The sequence below is a fragment of the Platichthys flesus genome, chromosome 23 (genome assembly GCF_949316205.1).
Source record: "Platichthys flesus chromosome 23, fPlaFle2.1, whole genome shotgun sequence".
Taxonomy (NCBI): domain Eukaryota; kingdom Metazoa; phylum Chordata; class Actinopteri; order Pleuronectiformes; family Pleuronectidae; genus Platichthys; species Platichthys flesus.
Window position 1 is genome coordinate 14,709,422 of NC_084967.1, and position 17,603 is coordinate 14,727,024.

The 17,603-nt window shown below is 45.0% G+C and overlaps 1 protein-coding gene across 1 annotated transcript in view; it reads left to right on the plus strand.

The window, feature by feature from the left end:
* The first annotated feature begins 416 nt into the window (after positions 1-416).
* Positions 417-17,603, plus strand: part of syt1a (synaptotagmin Ia) — a 113,270-nt gene continuing 96,083 nt past the window's right edge. Inside the window, exon 1 of the mRNA XM_062382439.1 lies at positions 417-511. The gene's annotated coding sequence lies outside the window, so the exon portion shown is untranslated. The remainder of the gene's footprint in view (positions 512-17,603) is intronic.

Genomic DNA, 17,603 nt, shown 5'->3' on the forward strand with positions numbered 1-17,603 from the left:
CCACCATCCTTGGCATCTCTCTATTACCCAGCCAATCACAGTCAAGGACTACGTGATGCAGTGCCCCTCTTACTGGAGGGATTCCTTGGAACTACCGCGTGACGATGCTGGCTTTGGGTGTCTCTCGCACCTCCTCCTCCTCCTGCCCCCCCCCCCCCCCATTATCTGCCCCGGGTTTCTTTCTCCCATCCTTGCACGGGGTGCGTTCACTGCTTGTGTTTGAATAGGAGTTGATCTAGCGCCATACACACTGCTCCCATAAGACTGGCTGTGCAGACGGCAGGCAGAGTCATCATCCAGCCCTCTTTGTCTCCTCCACCCTCTCTCCTCCGAAACCAGGCTCCACCTCTCACTTTCTCTCTCTCTCTCTCTCTCTCTCTCTCTGCCAGCCTCACACACACACACACACTTACACTCTCTGTTCCCACGACTCCCTTCCCCTACTCCTGACGTGCGTGCCTCCTCGTCAAGGCGAGCAGATTTGAAGCTGAAGGTGTGCTGCTGTTGCCAGGTAAGAGCGCGCCTTTCCTCCTCGGGTCACCCAGAAGTTAGAGAGAAATGGGGAGTCTCCTGTTGGTTTGTGGGTGTTTGTGATCTGTGTTGATTTGCCGGTGTCTAGGTGACACAACCAGGAAGGGTGGGTGCTTCGAGGGTGCCACAGGGGAACTACACTTGGCCACAACTCCCAGCCCCTCTCTGTGACACCAATTTTGGCGCCCATTTTTACCGCGCTTTTCAGTGCCATGTGCAGCAGACAGTTTTTTTGTGCTTTATTCATTGCTGAGAGGATGGAGCGCAGCTGGCAGCTGGACGGATAAATAGATCGGCTGCAACGTATAGAGGAAGCCTCTCCTGGTTGCGAGGGGAGACCATGCTGTGGATGTGTGGGCGGAGAGGGAAGCGAAGGGAGGGGAATGGAGACGGAAGACGAGGAGCCGCTTTCATCCCGTGGAAGCTAATCCCTCTGTTCACCTCTCTCCATCAGATAAAATGGGCCGGCTGTGGTGCCCTGTTTTTTTTTTGTATTCCTCCACTCCTCCATCCTTCAGTTGTGATGGGTTTATCTCGAGCAGGGAGGAAAGAGGAAAGCTATTGATCTGGAAATGAGCTGTAATGTCATTTGAAAAGGGAACAAGACATCTCTCTTTTTCTCCCTCTGACTTTTCTCTTGCATGCTTTTGTTCCTGACTGCACCTTTTGTTCACAATCTATTATTTAAACTCACCAGTGATAATCAATTCAATAGTCATAGCTTTAGGATTATGGGCGTGAGCTGATATGATTGAAAAGCAACTTGACTTCCATATGTTACCCAGTATCTCTGCTTTTGTGATGGGTGGGAACCCCCCCCCCCCCCCCCTTGCTGTAAAGGTGGCTTATCACCTTCCACAGGTTCATTGATAGAACGATTGGCCGCTGCACAGTTCACAAGGAACAAATGTCTCCCGGCTCTCGGCAAACATGTCAAGCATATCCGTGGTGATTGTAGCGCCGCTTCTCCGACAAATATGGCGTCATTACAAGACGGGCGGCCTATCACCTCTCGCCTGCTCCAGGATTACCTAATATCTCCGGAGGCAGCAGGAGCCAATACAGCGGGAGAGAAAGCAATGAGAGAGGAGAGGAGGGGAGGGGAGGTCGGGGTTGCTCAGGTGTTTCTGTTTAGCCTCGTGCTTTAGAATACATTAGCCAGGAAGCTCCCGTGTGTCAACCTGTTACCAGGTGACAGAGACTGTGAGGCAGCACTTCTCCCCCCCCCCCACCCCTCCACCCTCCCAAATCTAAATGACCCCTCAGCTCTTTTCCCAAGGCAGAGCTTATGTTTACATTCTCTCTGGGAGCTTCTGCAGATGCTCCATTTCATAAGCACTAACTGAATCAGACAGGATGAGGCTGATGGATCCAGCGCAGACTGTTGGCTGACAATTTTTTTTGAAAACAGCTAGAGGCTATTTCTCGTGCTTTAAGAGATCTGCCACCGAATGTCTTCTTTGTTCCTTTTCCTTTTCGTTACATTAGGAATAAGAATTTTAAACTGATTTGACGTTAAGAGGAATTTCTACACCAAATTGTATTTCTAGGTGTTGCACTTGGCTTAGCAGACACTCGGTTAGAATGTGAAAGTCTATGAATCCTACGCTGGAGCTGACTGGCAAGACCGACTATGAATTTTCCTTTTTGGCTAAAAGCTTCACATTTATCCTCTACTGATACAAGAACAGGAAATAAAGCAGGGCACATTGTCTGTGGATGAATTAAACAGCCCCTTTATTAGTGGGGCTAATGCATGGTTGAGATAAAATATGCATTTACGCGTTGCAGCACACTGGGCTTCATCAGGGTGACTAACCAGAAAATGAACAAGTAATATGTTGGCCTGGGAGATATCAGGAGATGACATCCTGGCTCATTATCATAATAAACAGAGCAGTTGACTCAAATTACAGGAAAAATAGCAACAACAAGACTGGAGAAAAAACACAAAAATATAGATATGTGCAGTACATTGCAGAGAAAGGAAGTTATAGATTCAACTTAAGTCATCAAGACTTCAGCTGGTAAGATCCAAAAGGGTTTTTCATATCACGAGTTGTTTAAATCAATTTCTTCTTTTTTCTCTAACATCTTCAGTGTTTTTTTTCACTGAGCATGAGAGAACAGAGGCAAACACTCATCTGTCGTCATGTTTTTTATGACCTGCTTATGGGTTTATAATAATAAGTACAGGCCCGAAGTCCTGATCTTGATGTCCAGTGCTAACCTTCTGTCTTGGCTGCGTTATCTCAAGTGAACTTTCCAAAAAGCTAAAGGCCTTCAGAATATTTAAGGGCATCTGCCAGGTTTACTTTGCTTTTGTCTGAAGCGTCTCACTTCTCATCAGTTCATTAGGAGACAGAGGGCGATGGGCGGATGGGAGGTGGAGGCAGGACAGTAAAGATAATGAGGCCGCTGTTTATTCCGCGGTACAAAACGCAGGGTATAAATAGACCCACTCATGATTTGACCTTGTGTGGCCATGTGGTGGTGGTGGGCGCCTGTGAGGAGGGATGTGCACAGATCAGTGACACCACAGAAACCAGCTCATACTGGTGGAGAAGCTTCAGCACCAGTTCGCCTGCTTGTATCATCACACTCATTGCTTATATAGATAAATACCATTAATTACAGTTTGCTCATGATAAACAGGAGTATCATTTTTAATTAGCTTAATGAAATAACGAGGCCCCTTGCCGTTGAATATTAATTGATATTGATTGAATATTAATTATAGTTTACTACTGTCTCCCTCACTTTGCTGCAGCCACACAGTAGGTCAAGTACAGTTAATTGAACACTGTTAATATAGAGTAATGACTCTTATTTACAGTGTCAAGCTAATGCAGTGCAGAGTACAACTGACCTTGATGTGAGAATGAGAAGAATATGAGTCAGTCCTTGATCAATTTGTCATTAAAATTGTTTCCAAATCATGAAATGATAATGATGTAAAAAGTTAATATGCTTTGTTCCTCACAACGTATTTCATTAGAAGCAAATTTCAACTAAATAAAATGAAGGTGTATGTAATCAGTTTTCTATTAACTGTTTATTTTCTTCTTGGAAAATGAGATACTCAATTCTGCCCATTATGGAGCCGGCAGAGATCGTTTCCTACAATATTGTTTTGCAAATGAACCGTGCCGCCGTTGCGTTTACATTGTACAACAATGTTTTTATTATATACCGTCAAAATGTCTCCTCTACGCTGGACATGGCTTAAAACTTCAACACTGAGCAAAGTTTACGAATTTGTCATTTGAAAGGACGATTTTTGGGCTTCACGATAAAGGTATTCACTGTTAAGCTCTTCACCACACTGTCAGCAAAATTAGACAAATAATAGTGTAGACTTGCAAACACAAACAACATGAAATTGTCCATTAGCCTCAACGGCAAAGAGCACACATAAGTCGAATGTGTGTAAAAGTAATTTCATTTACCCTGGAGGTCGTCCTCATAGTTTTTTATTGCCCAGCTAACTGGTATAGGTGTTTTCTTAAGGCCTATCACTGATAGGCTAATAGGCTCGGTCTAATTCCAGATTTGAATCTCTGTGTTTGACAGAGTGTATAGAACTCAGGACTACCTGATCTCTGCCGACCCACCGAGATAAGGCTCAGATAACATGATCAATCCAAACGCACACAAACTCACACAATCTATTGACAGAGCTAAACAAAAACACACACTTGTGTTATTTTCAAATGCCATTTAATGCAGGTAGTCTGATTTATGAAATTATGCTCCTGAGGGTGGGCAGACAAAGCTTTTATACCACTTGACGAGCTGTGTAATCATAATTTGAATAATTTAAATATAAATAAGCACTTGTTTGCTATAGAAAGGTCATTAGCATCAGCAGTGACAGCGACTACAGCTTAACAGGCAAACAAGATGAAGCCATGTGCAAAAACGCCAAACTTTATTCAAGTAAAGCAGGAGAAAATACACACATTGTGTGATAAACAAGGCGTTCAGTGCACAAACATAACAACAATCCTTTGGCAGTGAAGATGCGAGAAGGAGCATCTCTGAGATGATGTTTTCTGACTCCATTAACATCACATGGCGTAAAAGCCGCTGAATTTAACAGAGCATTAGCAGGACCTTTGCTCACAATAGAGCAGAACTAAAAGGGTGTTTTCATTTTGCTCACAACAACCAGAGCATTGTGTGGTTGGGGACAAAAGCCCATTCTTCCAGCTGTACGACGTGGCTGCATTTAAATTCATATTTATCAGCTGCACCGCAGTCAAAACAATTGGCGTCACATCGCAGCGAGTCAAGAAGGATCACTGCCACAGCCTGAACAATGTGTAATGAAGCCAGTAAAAAAAAGACTGTGTCCGTGTTGGATACATCTGCTGTGGTTTTCTGATTCAGCCACGGTACGTCTCAGAAAACACACACATACAGAAAGTTAATGGTTTCAGAGGGAAGTAAATTACTGTCACAATGACTTCATTAAGGATTATCTGTCTGGGGGAAATCGCAGGATGTCTTTTCATTTTCAAGAATCCATTTCTTCACGTGAATCCACCACAGCCATAAATATATTGTATTTAAGGAGATTTTATTTCATGCCTTTGTCATGACAGTCTGTCAGAGAGATTTTCATTAAAGAAGTTATCTTAGGTGTTCACGTACAAAACAAGAGAATTATTTCATGGCAAAACTTACTTCCAGTCTGAGAGCTGTAATTTTAAAATCCCCTTTCGGAGGAAATTGCTTTTGCCCTTCTACAATTTTTTAATATCCTGCATCATTCTTCGAGCTGGTAAAACGCACCATCTACCCGTAGTGTTCCTCCTGCTGATGCCCGAAGGTGCTTTGTGTGGAAGTTATTAGAGATTAATACCATCTGGCTGTGTGGTACCGCTGAGGGACGTCCGCTTGGCCCCTGTGCTCCATGTCTGTCCTCCTGAGCCCCCAGCCTTGCCGGTACATAGTGGGTGAAACATCCCCTTTGCCCAATGAAAGAGTGGATTAATTATTACTGAAGGGCACCCGGTAGAAAAGAAGAAGCCCTGGAGGACATTCTCAATGTTTCATGAATGTAATAATATGTAAAAAAAAAAAAGCAATCCTTCTTCTTCTGCACTTACCTGAACCAGTCTGGCACATCCACCCAGTCCTGAGGGCAAACAGGGACACCCCCCCCCCCCCTCCAGGGTTGTGTCAGGAGGAATGAAACAAAGCGCTGCTCTTTTTGTTACTGGCTTGTTGGCTAACATTGTTCCATTCTTATTTAGTCTGCAATGATTAGATTAGAAGTGCTCCGCTATGGGTCCCCTGTTGATTTAGCCACTCTGCACTGACAGTGTAAGTGCCAGCATGGGGATGAGCCTAGAATCAAAATTACCAGCGTCCATTATTCAGTCGATCTCCTATTCATTAGTTCATAAAAGAAAAACACCTGGTATTTTCATAGGGGGGGGGGGGGATTATGATGCATACACAGGAAATGTGGACTCGCACAAAGGCGAATCCATCAATTTGAGCAACATGACACACATCACGCAACTCAAGCATCACACTGAGTCTCATCTGTGGCAGAGAGAGGCTGATTGTGTTTCTACACATTCTTCAAGCTCACGATTCTCCAGAGCCTCCGTCAGCGCGACGAGGAGCCAGCAGAACAAACCACGTCCCAGTAAGTTGCCCACTGGCTCAGCCACAGGTCCCTCGGAGGATGAATGACTCATAAAGCAACATGACACCCAGCAGTGTGTGCGAGATACAGTAGCACGATGGGATACAGAAAGCAATTAAAATCAGTGTCGCCCTGCACCGCCCCGTCCGCCACACAAATGACCTTGGTGGATTTGTAATGTGTCACAGACATTTCAACATGTGCTGGGAACCATGAACTCCCAGAGACAACTTGGGACCTCTTCCCTTTTCCAGTCCACTGTCAATAGAGAGGAGGCCACTTGCTGAACTCCCTCCCATTGCCGTGTTGTTTTGCCACCAGTCAGGGTCACTGCAGGCTCATTACACTCACAGTGGATGGATTAAACAGAATAAATGCAGGGGCACATAATCAGCGTTACAGCCTTAATAATCTCAAGTGACCCCACTGTGAAGATGATTTCACTCGTCTCTCTAACACAGCGACGCACAAAGCTTCATTAGCTGTGGAACCAGTCAGTCCCTGATTACCAGTTACACAGGACCCCCCCCCCCCCCCCTCCCAGTACCCTCCCCTACAGTGTGGCTGAGCCCCGCTGTGGAGGAGAGAGATTGGAAGGGAGCGCCAGGTGACAGAGGGGGGAGGCGAACCCCACCTTTCCCCCCCGTCTCTGGCGCCGCCGCCGATTCTACAACACCGCCGGTCGGGCAGCATGTGTGCCCCCCCACCCCCCCCCCCCCCCCCTCCGCCGCCGCCGACAGCCGAGATTCGCCTGTAACACAAACATCCTTGTTTGTCGCCATGGCAACCAAGTCTCCTGCCTGCTGTAGGTTGTCATCTAGCCGCCCCCCCCCACCCCCCCATCCTCCTCCTCACCCATTAGCACCGTACTGTAGCCGACACGTGTGAGCGGTGGCACATCGGCTCTATTTGATCCGTCTGTTTTTTTTCTGAATAAGCTGCTCTCATTACGTCCCTGTGCCTTCTATTTAACCTGCATACTATTACACCCCTCAGATACATGCATGCTTTCACTCGGGAGGGGAGGGGGGGGGAGGGGGGGAGAGCCAGCCAGCACAGCCGTGGTCAATTACCAGAATATAAACCAACAAAAGTAGATCTGTAACAAAGTGTCCTCAGAAATTCATCTGCTGTTGTTTACCATCAACTGTCCACCAGCCCCCTCATCCCTGACGTGTCTGGACTCCCATGAAGCGTGATGCAAATGTGGAGGCACAGAGGTCCATGCTGTGCAGAGTTCATTCTCAGAGCCAAGCGTCTGGGGGGGGCAGACCGACCGGGGCCTTTTCTTCCAAAACATGTCCACCCAGTCGGAGGAAAAAACACTCATTACCCCAGTGTCGAGGGGCCAGCCCTGCCCACTTGGGGATAATAACTAGGCATCTGCTTAAATTTGATATAATGCTGGCCCACTGGGTGGTCTGGGGTTTGGGAAAGTGGCAGGAATTATTGTGCTCTCTTTCAGCTGTTTGACTGCTTCTCTCTCTAAGGCCTGATCTCTGGCCTGTTTGAAGCAGGGGAAGTATTTACACCTCAGGGTAAACTTTACTATATTTTAGAGGATGATTACCCTTATTCACAGTTCTGAAGAGAGAGCAGAGCTGAGACCATCATGATAATGAGTGTCTTCTCCCCCCCTCTGCTCGATGGGGTGGGCTTCAGGCTTGAGGAGCCATTTTGCTGCTGGTTCAATTTTCCGAGATTACATTTGCTGTTTCCTTATCTCCCAAATTAACTCATTACCTTGACATTCCGCGTTCCCTCCCTGGAAAATAGATTGGCCGTGAATTTCTAATGAAACATGGCTGTCCCCTTCGTGTCCCATTTGTACGGCACAGGACTCGGTTGGAAGCCTGTAACCCTCAGCCCTCAGATTCTTGCCATTGATTTTTGACTCCACAGCCAGATGAGTAACCTTGAAGAGGAAGCGGTGACAGAATGAGAGCGAGAGGAAGACGAGAGCTGGGGACTGTCGCTTCATGCTTTTTCTGTGTATTGGCAAATTGTTCAAAGCAATCCTCTGGACGTCCAGGGTCAAGTTGTCAAACAGTATCTCACCTCCTGTAGTATCTAAACACGTCCTGGGTGATATAACGTACAAGCTCTTCCCTCAAAGTCGGGCCGTGCTTCTCCTTTGAATCGGGTTCAATCCGACCAATGAGGCGAAACCTCTCAGTCCTGTCAATCACATGCTTTCCTTGAGGCTTACACTAATTGCATATGCAAATTGCCTGAGATTACGAGTTTGCACCCGCCGTAGGGTTTGGTGATTGCGATAATGATGGATTTCCTCACGTTCATTTCATAAATGTTGTTAATGAAGAGGCAGCCACTTACAAACGTGGATTATGCGTGCATTGTTCATCGCAAAGCAAACTCGGGAAGGCTGTTCCAGATGATAAATCATCGGGGCAGAGGATGCACAAGAACCCCCGACTGAATGTAGTTCAACCTGAATGGAATCAAATCTGTTTGTGTGAAGATCTGTTGATTATTTGAAGTAAGTGGAACAGCGTGGAAAAACGTTTTGATCCAGTTGAAATCAAACTTCATTCACCTGGTTGTATAATGTAAACCATAGACCGAGACACCACAAGAAGTAAGCAAAGTGAACCAGAAGGACGTCGGTTCGATTCCTGTCTCCCACCGAAAACATAAAATTACCTACCTCAACAAAGAGCTAGCAGCAGCAGTGGAGAGAAGCAGGGACAACATTGAAAAGAGGAAGTAGCTATAAAATCTCCATGCGGCCCATCTGTTTCATGCTGGGTTTTGGAACCATGTTGAATTGCATTGTCCCAATTAATTAAACAATCAATTAAATTCAATTAAATTGGAGTCATTAAGCCAGCAAGACTTTTTCCTTCTGCAGCACAAAATCAATGAGGCATTGTGTTTTCTGCCAGTTGTAGAAACAAGTGTGTCTCTGCATGTACGCCGGCCTTTACTCTGTCTGCTCTGTCAGGCTGTTGCCAGCAATTTTTGTCAAATCCATGATTTCAGAGAAAATTGCTCCAATCCTTCTCAGGTAGAGAATCTGTTTTCTGGTAGCAGCACAAACTCACGTTGACTCGTCAGGCTGCCGGAAGGGCAACTTCAATGTCACAGCATCTCACTGTTTACTACCGTGCTCGCTGTGATCAGCCCTGCAGCACCGATGGGACCTGCTCACAAATTATAAGGGGCCTGAATCAATAACCACGGAGGCCATCCTTCCACTCTGAGTGAACTAGCCCTGTAAAGAGTCCCTGTGGGGCCAGAGCACCAGAGAAGACCAGCTGAATATCTCCCCACTGGCAGTGGACCTCTTACTTCCATGTGTTCTTGGTTTTAAATTGATTAAAAACACAAACATAAACATCTTCTGTCATGGGGGGGGGGGGGGGGGTTCTGTACAGGGTGACAGTATGTAATGTAGACTTGAGGAGCAGTTACAATGAGGCCTCACAGCCACTAGATGTTGCTGCAGCCTGAAGTCTGGTCTCTCTGGAGAATCACACATGACTTCTTTTTTTTATTAAAAAAAAAAGTTGACGTATTAGATTATCATCTCTAATTAAACATCTCAGAATTTAGTTTTTGAAGAACTTGTCGAGAAGCGGCTGAGCGTCAAATAAACGGCATCACTCCTGACATGGTAATTTCTGCAGACCTGTTAAAAAAACACTTTAATTGGCCTCAGTTCCACGTTGGTGCACATGGGTTTTGGATTTCCTGAACACAATTTGCCTCAAGAAAATTGGAAAAAAAAAAGAAGCCAAAATCAAGATACTGTACTTTTCTATCAGCAGCTCAGCCCCGGAGCAGTCGAGCGGTGAGAAATTAATTAGAAAGACTCTTATTTGGGGGAAGCTTAACAATCCCTGAAACGTGTTCTGTCAGGCTTCATTGTCTCCGCCCCTCTCCATCCCCTCATCGGCTCTGTGTTGATATTTACAGTTTGCGTGATTGTGAAGTGCTTCCGGGAAAAAATTCACCTCCTCCGAATGAAACACCCTTGTCCTCCGGGCTCCTTACTGCAAATCACCAGTTTCTGATTGACCCTGTGTCTCAGAGGGGTGGGCCACTGAATGATATTGTCCCTCTGTGTTGTCTCGTTGTCTGATGCTGTGTACAGTAAACACAGTCGATGACTCATGACTCCATCTCAAGCTTTGGGGTCACCACATACTAACTGGCTCTGTGTTTACCCTCTGACGCCTCCTGCAGCCTCTTTGTGATCGCTTCCCCTGCTCGCTCTGTCCATCAACCTCCCTCTCCGGGGGTAAACCATGCATACACAGAGATTTGGAGGAAAACTCACAGCCACAGGGCATGATCTGGTTTGTTGAGTTCTGCAGGATGTGCTCCAAAAGAATGATTTAACAGTAAGAAAAGAAGGAAGAGCACCATCCATTTCCCTGGGGTCTAATTTCAATCATTTAACGTCTCTTAGGATGTCTTACGAAGGCTCGATTGTGTTCTGTGTTGACTGTTGTGTTGATTTTCTCTGGCATGTGTGTGAGCTTGACATGTTTGTGTCTCAGAGGAACCGCTACAGATCCATTCGAATGACTTCCCATCCCGCAGCAGACACAATATTTATTGAACGTGTGATGCAGATTCTCACAGAGAAATCGGATCATCTGCTGGTCGAGCGGCACAAACTCCTACAGGGTCAGATCGTGTGCGTTTCAAATCCTCCACCTTCACCGAGTGCTTAAACCCAGTCCCCGTTGCATTGTTGTTTAAAACAGGATTTGTTGCTGTTGCTCAGAGGTTCTAAAGGGGCAGTGGCTCCTGTAATCTGACACAGCCAGCGAACTAGTCTTTTAAATGCTGAATCGATGCGTGGCTAAATACGCTGGGTCCCGGGGTCTTGGTGCTGTGCCAGCCTGCGGATCAGAATCACGGCTCGTCTGGGGATAAAAATAACTTGATGCTCAGTCGGTGTCGGAGCTGTGTTTTGTTTTATTCCAGTCTTGTAGGAAGTAAACCGATTTCTCACTCGCTTTGAAGCTGACCTCCGCTGACTTGAAGATGCCGTCTGTCACTGAGAGGAGGTGTGTTTGTGTAGCGAGTACGTGTTGTGTTGTCTGTTAATGACAAAGTGGGATGATATTAATGGGGCTTTACTACGATACTAAGTAATTCATGTAGAAAAATATTATGTTCTGGCTCCTGATGTCGAGCAAAAACTACTGAACTGATTTTTATGAAACTTGGTGGAAGAACTCCAACTGCAGATCTGGGAAATGTTTTCTTCTTATTTAATGTTGCAGTTATTTGGCATTTGATGGAGGTAGGTGCTGTATCCAGGTTTGAATTTGAGTGGATCATCAAATTATTATTCAATACCCTCAAAACGTATTGATTATCTCCAGGAGCCTTCGAGATATGGAACATTGGTTTAAATCTTGCTGCTCCAGTAGAAACATGTTTCTGTTTCTTGGATGTTTATGCTCTTAAACAAACCATCTTTACTGCAGCAGCCGACTTCACCGAAACTTTCTCATTATCTTGTGTGAAGAGTTGAGTTTGATGCCTCTCCGCCCCTCCTTCCTGGGGCGGAGAGGGGAGGGGGGGGGGACCCATTCTTTCCGTCCTAGCATCAGTCCGGGAGTCAGTGTGTCAGATGTTTTTTATTCAACACAGAGGTGTGTGTTTCTGGCACCTGGCTGCTCCATCAGAAAGGAAGGAGGACGGGCGTGGTGCGTCACCGATCTGCAGAACAGGGTCACGGTGGCTTCATGTCTCCCAACCGGTCGGACCACCGTGGGCTAACATCAAACAGCCAGAACACCTGTTTCCAGACAGCGCTCCTCGTTTAGCCTGCGCTCAGATGAAAGCAGCAGAAAGTTTGAGACCAGAGGGAAATTGCACCAAGATCAAAGCGGCGGCGTTTGTTTAAATGGCTGAACGGAACGGTTTTCAATTGATGAATGTTCTTTGAAATAAACTTGGGCATCACAGAGGGTATCCATTTTTGTTTGTGTTGTCGGGGACTCGCTGAGCTCATGTGCCATCAAAAGCAAATTAAAGGCATGCTGCAAGATCCATAATTAAGTGTTGTAACCAAATCCAAACACTGGGTTTCTTTGTGATTGTGTAAGGTTGCATTTCACTTGATGACAGGATATTATAATGACGGACTAGAAGCACACAGTGGATGGGCCCACGCAGTCGAAGTAAAGGTGTCGCTGCTGACAGGTGCCAGTCAAAGATAGAAGGTGGGAGATGAGGATCCAGCTCAGGCTTCATTTCTAAATCTGCTGGTTTGTGGATTATCTGGATAAAAACATAAACAATCCTCAGGCCACAGAAGCCTCCACACAGTGTAAATCTCAATTAATATAGTCATAATATAATTGATGGTCTTTTTAACAATGGTCTTTGGATTATGTGAAATATTGTCAAAAGAAATACAGATCCAGCCTCCGTCATGTGGGACCGGTCTCAAAGCACCAGATCCCAATGCTGAATACTCAAGCCAGAGAAATGTCAAAATTTCCATGTTGTCACACAAAGAGAGAGAGAGAGAGAGGGAGAGAGAGAGGGAGAGAGAGAGAGAGAGAGAGAGAGAGAGAGCATGTGTTTGAAGTGTGCCCCCCCCCCCCCCCCCCCCCAGGAGAAAGATGGCCCTCACACTGTCTTTCATTCCCTTTTTGTCCACTTTGTGAAGATATGGGCAGAGTGGAGGAGACCCAGTGAATCCGAGACGATACACTGAGTGCACATATTTGATTGCCACACCACGAATGGACATCTCCCGCCTGCACTCACGACAACAACAAAAAAGAAAGGACTGCTTAACTCTCCATTGCGTCGTCCCAAATGCAAATCAAATGGAAAAAAAACAACACACAGAATTTTGTGTATTTGCGTTTTCTCATCATCAGTATTCATGTGCGTCCTCACGCTCTCAGAGGGTATTTAGAAAACCAGTTCTAGTAGATGAATGTGACTTGCTCTCACCACAAAGGATGAATTACATGTTTCAACAAAATGTCCCCCTGCTGTTTTGAAAATTAATTCAATTTACATAACAAATGCAGTGAAGAGTTGGTGCCATTAAAAGTCATAAAATCCAGGAGAAGGTCCTGACAAACAGAGGAGCAGGAGCTTTGTCTGAACTGATGACTCAAGATTCAAGAGTTTTATTATGAAATGCACAGAGATAACAACTAAGCAGTCGCTGGCAATGAAATGCTTGAGTCACAGGCTCTGTGTAAAATAGAATATCAAAAATTTAATTTTTTTTTATATTCGATGACGAGTTCTTTGGAGAACATCCGAGGTTTTGAAAATTGAGCAAAGACAACAGGCCATGAAGAAGCCATGGCATGAGGCAAACGCTCCGCCTTCCTCTAATTCACCATAAAATGATTTTCCTCCCTCCCTTTAAAGAGCCTCCTCTGAGGTTGGCAGCCAAGGTTCCGCAAATATTCATTAGGCATAAATACAAAATCACAGCGATTCCCTGGCATCAGCCACCTATTGGCCTCTCGATTTGAATGCATGGCATACCCGTAATTCATTCACTTACAATAATGGGATTGCACCACTGCTGTAGTGGCAACCTTCAATAACTGCAACCGAAATAATGGACTGGTTCCCTTTCATCCTCGGTATGCCCTGCACATGCATTAGTGTTAATGATTTCTCCTTCATCAGAGTGTGAGGATACTGTATTCAGGCCATGTAGTTTCCACTTCACCTTCATTAAGTCCGTCTTTCACCAACCGGAGACCTTCTTTGTGTTGTTGCCTTGGGTTTTTCTGGCCATTAGAAAGGATGTGTTGTGTGAGATGCATCTGAATGGAGCTGAGGATGCGAGGTTGTGTATTCGAGTTGGGGCTTTGGAAATAGATTGTTTTATTTTACACAGGGTTGGGTTTAGGATTATATTCTAGATTATTGAGTCTCATAGAACATAACACACATTTTTTTTAATATATATTATAGGTTCTTAAAGGTGTCTTATGTCAATGGTCTGTATTCATATGGAGATTTTCGGCTCTTCCTAACCCTTGGAAGTTGTTTTACAGTTTATCAATGCATAAGCCGATTCATTAAACATTGTCCAATATCTCTCATGGGATTCTCTGCAAGAAAATGTACAGCAGGTATCAAACAAAAACACACACATCTGGCAGGTTTATTGACAAACTCAGTGAAGTGCGACAGCAGCTCAGGAGGGAGCGACTGTCTCTCTGCACTTCCTCCTCCCGACTAGAGGAGGAAGTGTGGCACCGGTATCTGAGCACAAAGGTGCCGCTCACAACAAAGTGCAGTGACACTAAAAAAACACACAATGCCCCATGAAAAATGGAGCCATGACTTAAAAATCATAAACATAAAAATCAATCATGCATGTGACCATCAATAAACGTCTAATAATATGATTATATATCAGCATTTTAATGGGGCCGATAACGACTGTATTGACTGGGGACAGGTTTGATTTGTTGGCTTGTCAGCACCAGTACGCCTCACTCGTCAGAGAAATGGAGGTGCTGCCAAAAAGGGGCGAAGGGAAGGAAGGGAAGATAAGAGTGTTCATGAGCAGCCAATGATGAATTACATGGCCCGGGGTTTGATTAGCTTTTTATCAGCTCACGGGACTCTCTGGGATGAGCAGAGATTGATGGGCCGTGGAGACTTGACACGGGGATGTGTGTTTGGCCGGTGGTGTGCCGGTGTGCCACAAAATAGATGAGCGGCAAAGGCCTTTCAACACGCATCTGTAACACTCCTTCTCATTTGTCCTGTGGATTAGGACTTATTTGAAGGACTGCACCACAAAACGCCCAATTCTCTCTCCATACCTCTTTTTTCTCTGCACGTGTCACGTTTTACTCCATAACTGTGACCTGCAGGGGGCCTGGGAGCGTCTTTGTGATGTACAATGGTGATGTAATAATCCCAAAATCAATACCTGGGAACAATATCGACCGTCTGCGTTTAGCCGCGCCATGTTCAGGTATTATCTTTACTGCCATGGAGGGAAGCACTCAAACTATACCATAGATTTCCTTTAAGGTTCAAGGTCACCTTGAGGAATACTGTCTTGATAAGAACAGAAAAAAATCCTGCAAATGTGTAATAAGATGTCGACTAAAAAACAGGTTAGAGTCACACACAGTTTATTCTGTAGGGAGAACATATATCCTGCAACACCTTAAGGTTTTTTACAGAGTGCCAGAAATACCTCAAAGATAATCACACATGAATAACAAGCTTAGGAGGAGATCTTTGGCTAAGACGTCCCTTTGGAATTTTAAAACTCAATGTTGATTAATAATGAATAAACCTCATGTTATTCTGATAGAAGTTCTGAGCTCTCTGGAATCTCAATCCTTGGCACGACAAGAAAGAATGCAAATTATTTAACCAGAAGTACGTTAATGACATCTAATCAGTATATTAACCCATATTCAAACATGTCATCAACATATAAGTAGAGTTTCCCTGATTAAATGAAGAGTGGTTGTAAAAATGTATTACACATGGGAAGATTTACACACATTTGCATGTTCAAAGATGGATAATAAGTGTTTAATTTGGAAGCTTTTTTCTGAACCCAAGCCCTTTATGTTAGAGTTCAACTCCCCCACCCAAAAGAAGCTATTTTACTAATTTTAGGATTCATTTTCAAAGAGAGAGAAATTATGGTACAGAATATGTTTCTTTTTCATTCCTATGTTTGTCAGCAGGGAGGAGGTGAGATGTTTGCTTGTACTCCTGCTGTTGGTCATTTCCAAATATTTGTCAGCCTCCGACTCTAAAGAGCTGAATTCACAAAGAAGAACGGCGCGAGGCTCCAGGGATTTCTGATTTACCAATATGGCAGCAGCACATTCCACTCTGTGTGCATGTGTAGTCTGTCAACATCCATTTCCTTCACTTAAAGCTAATACCCTGTATTGAGCAACAAGCAGGCATCTTCCAAACAGAAGCCAGAGACAAATAACCACGCATAACACAGCCCAGTATTTCCAAAACGGGAAGCGGTGCATCCAGAGTGTCGGACTAATCGGCCTTGATGAAAGTCAGTGAGCAGACCCCGTCTCTCCTCATAGATTCATGGGATATGAAACCAAAGGGCTCATATGCTGCTAAAGTGGATATGGATTGATACTATTTACGAAGCCTAAAGCCCTAGGCACACATCCCGTTACAGATATAAAGACGTTTTAAATCTAGTTTGCAGTAGATTTGTATGGATCTGGATACATCTGGCAAGACCTGAATCTGTATTTGTATCTGTGACTAACAGGCTGTCGGACACCTGATGAGGAGAACATCATTATCATTTCCATGACATCCTCATCTTGAGAGGCAGATGTTTACTCCAGCTACGTTGGTAGAAACAGAAGTGTCCTCCCCTGGGTGCGGCCTCTGGGTGTAGTCAAACTTTCCTGCGTGTTTCCTTGGCAGTTGTTAAATAGTGGGGGGGAAGAAGAATTTTTGTATTAAAATGTCTTGTTTTTCATCAGGTTGAAAGCTCCCCAAAGAAAGATAGTTATGCTTTGACATTCGCCTCAAATTGCATTGAAATGCTGCCGCTTAATTTTTCAGTACCAAGCTAATTTGTCTAAATGTGCCAAAAATCTCCTGAGAAAATCGTCGGCGGAGGAGAAGCTGTGCAGTCTCTTAACTCGTCTCAAAATTTTAGCAGGAGAGATGAAAACAAGATTCTTCCGCTTTCCAAGTCTGTTTGATGAGAGTTCCAATGTTCTTAATGAGCACCAGACAGAGTCGTGTTCTCCTTCATGAGGCCCACTTTCACTTTCCTCAGGTACCTTCTAGGACGGGATACCAGGAAAAATCCAAAGATGTGACTCTAACTGTGGAGAAATGAGCCCACCATCAAGAGCTTGGAGTTTCACATTGAAAAACCTGCTTTTAGGGTTTATTGTGATATATCTCAACCCGGTGACACGTAATATAATAACACAATCTAATATTCATCGGGTAGCATGCTGTTGACAAACTCTTGCTATTAATAATTGAAAAGGCCACAGGATTCAATGCAACTCATCTGGATTATGGTGTTATCACCGTAAAGGCGTGTTTTTCTTGGTTATATGAAAACACCACGGAGAAAAAAACGTGCTTATCATGGTAAATGTCATCTTCGTGCCCTTGAACAGATTTCTGAGGGTGAAGGAATATTCTCTGAGGAATATAAATTCATCTGTCCAAAGCGGCTGTCCGATACTCCCCCCATACGATGAGTGGTGAAGTTCCTGGTAATCGTCCTGATGGCCGCCCAGACCTGTCAGCGGCTCGAACCCTGACAGTCTTCCCTGACGCCCAGTCGCCTCCTGGGGGTTGGTGGAGGTCTGGAGAAAGAAGGGGCAGAGATGCCAAAGATCTGAGGCGCTTCTACGTCACCACAGACAGGAGCTTCCACCCCCCTGCCCCT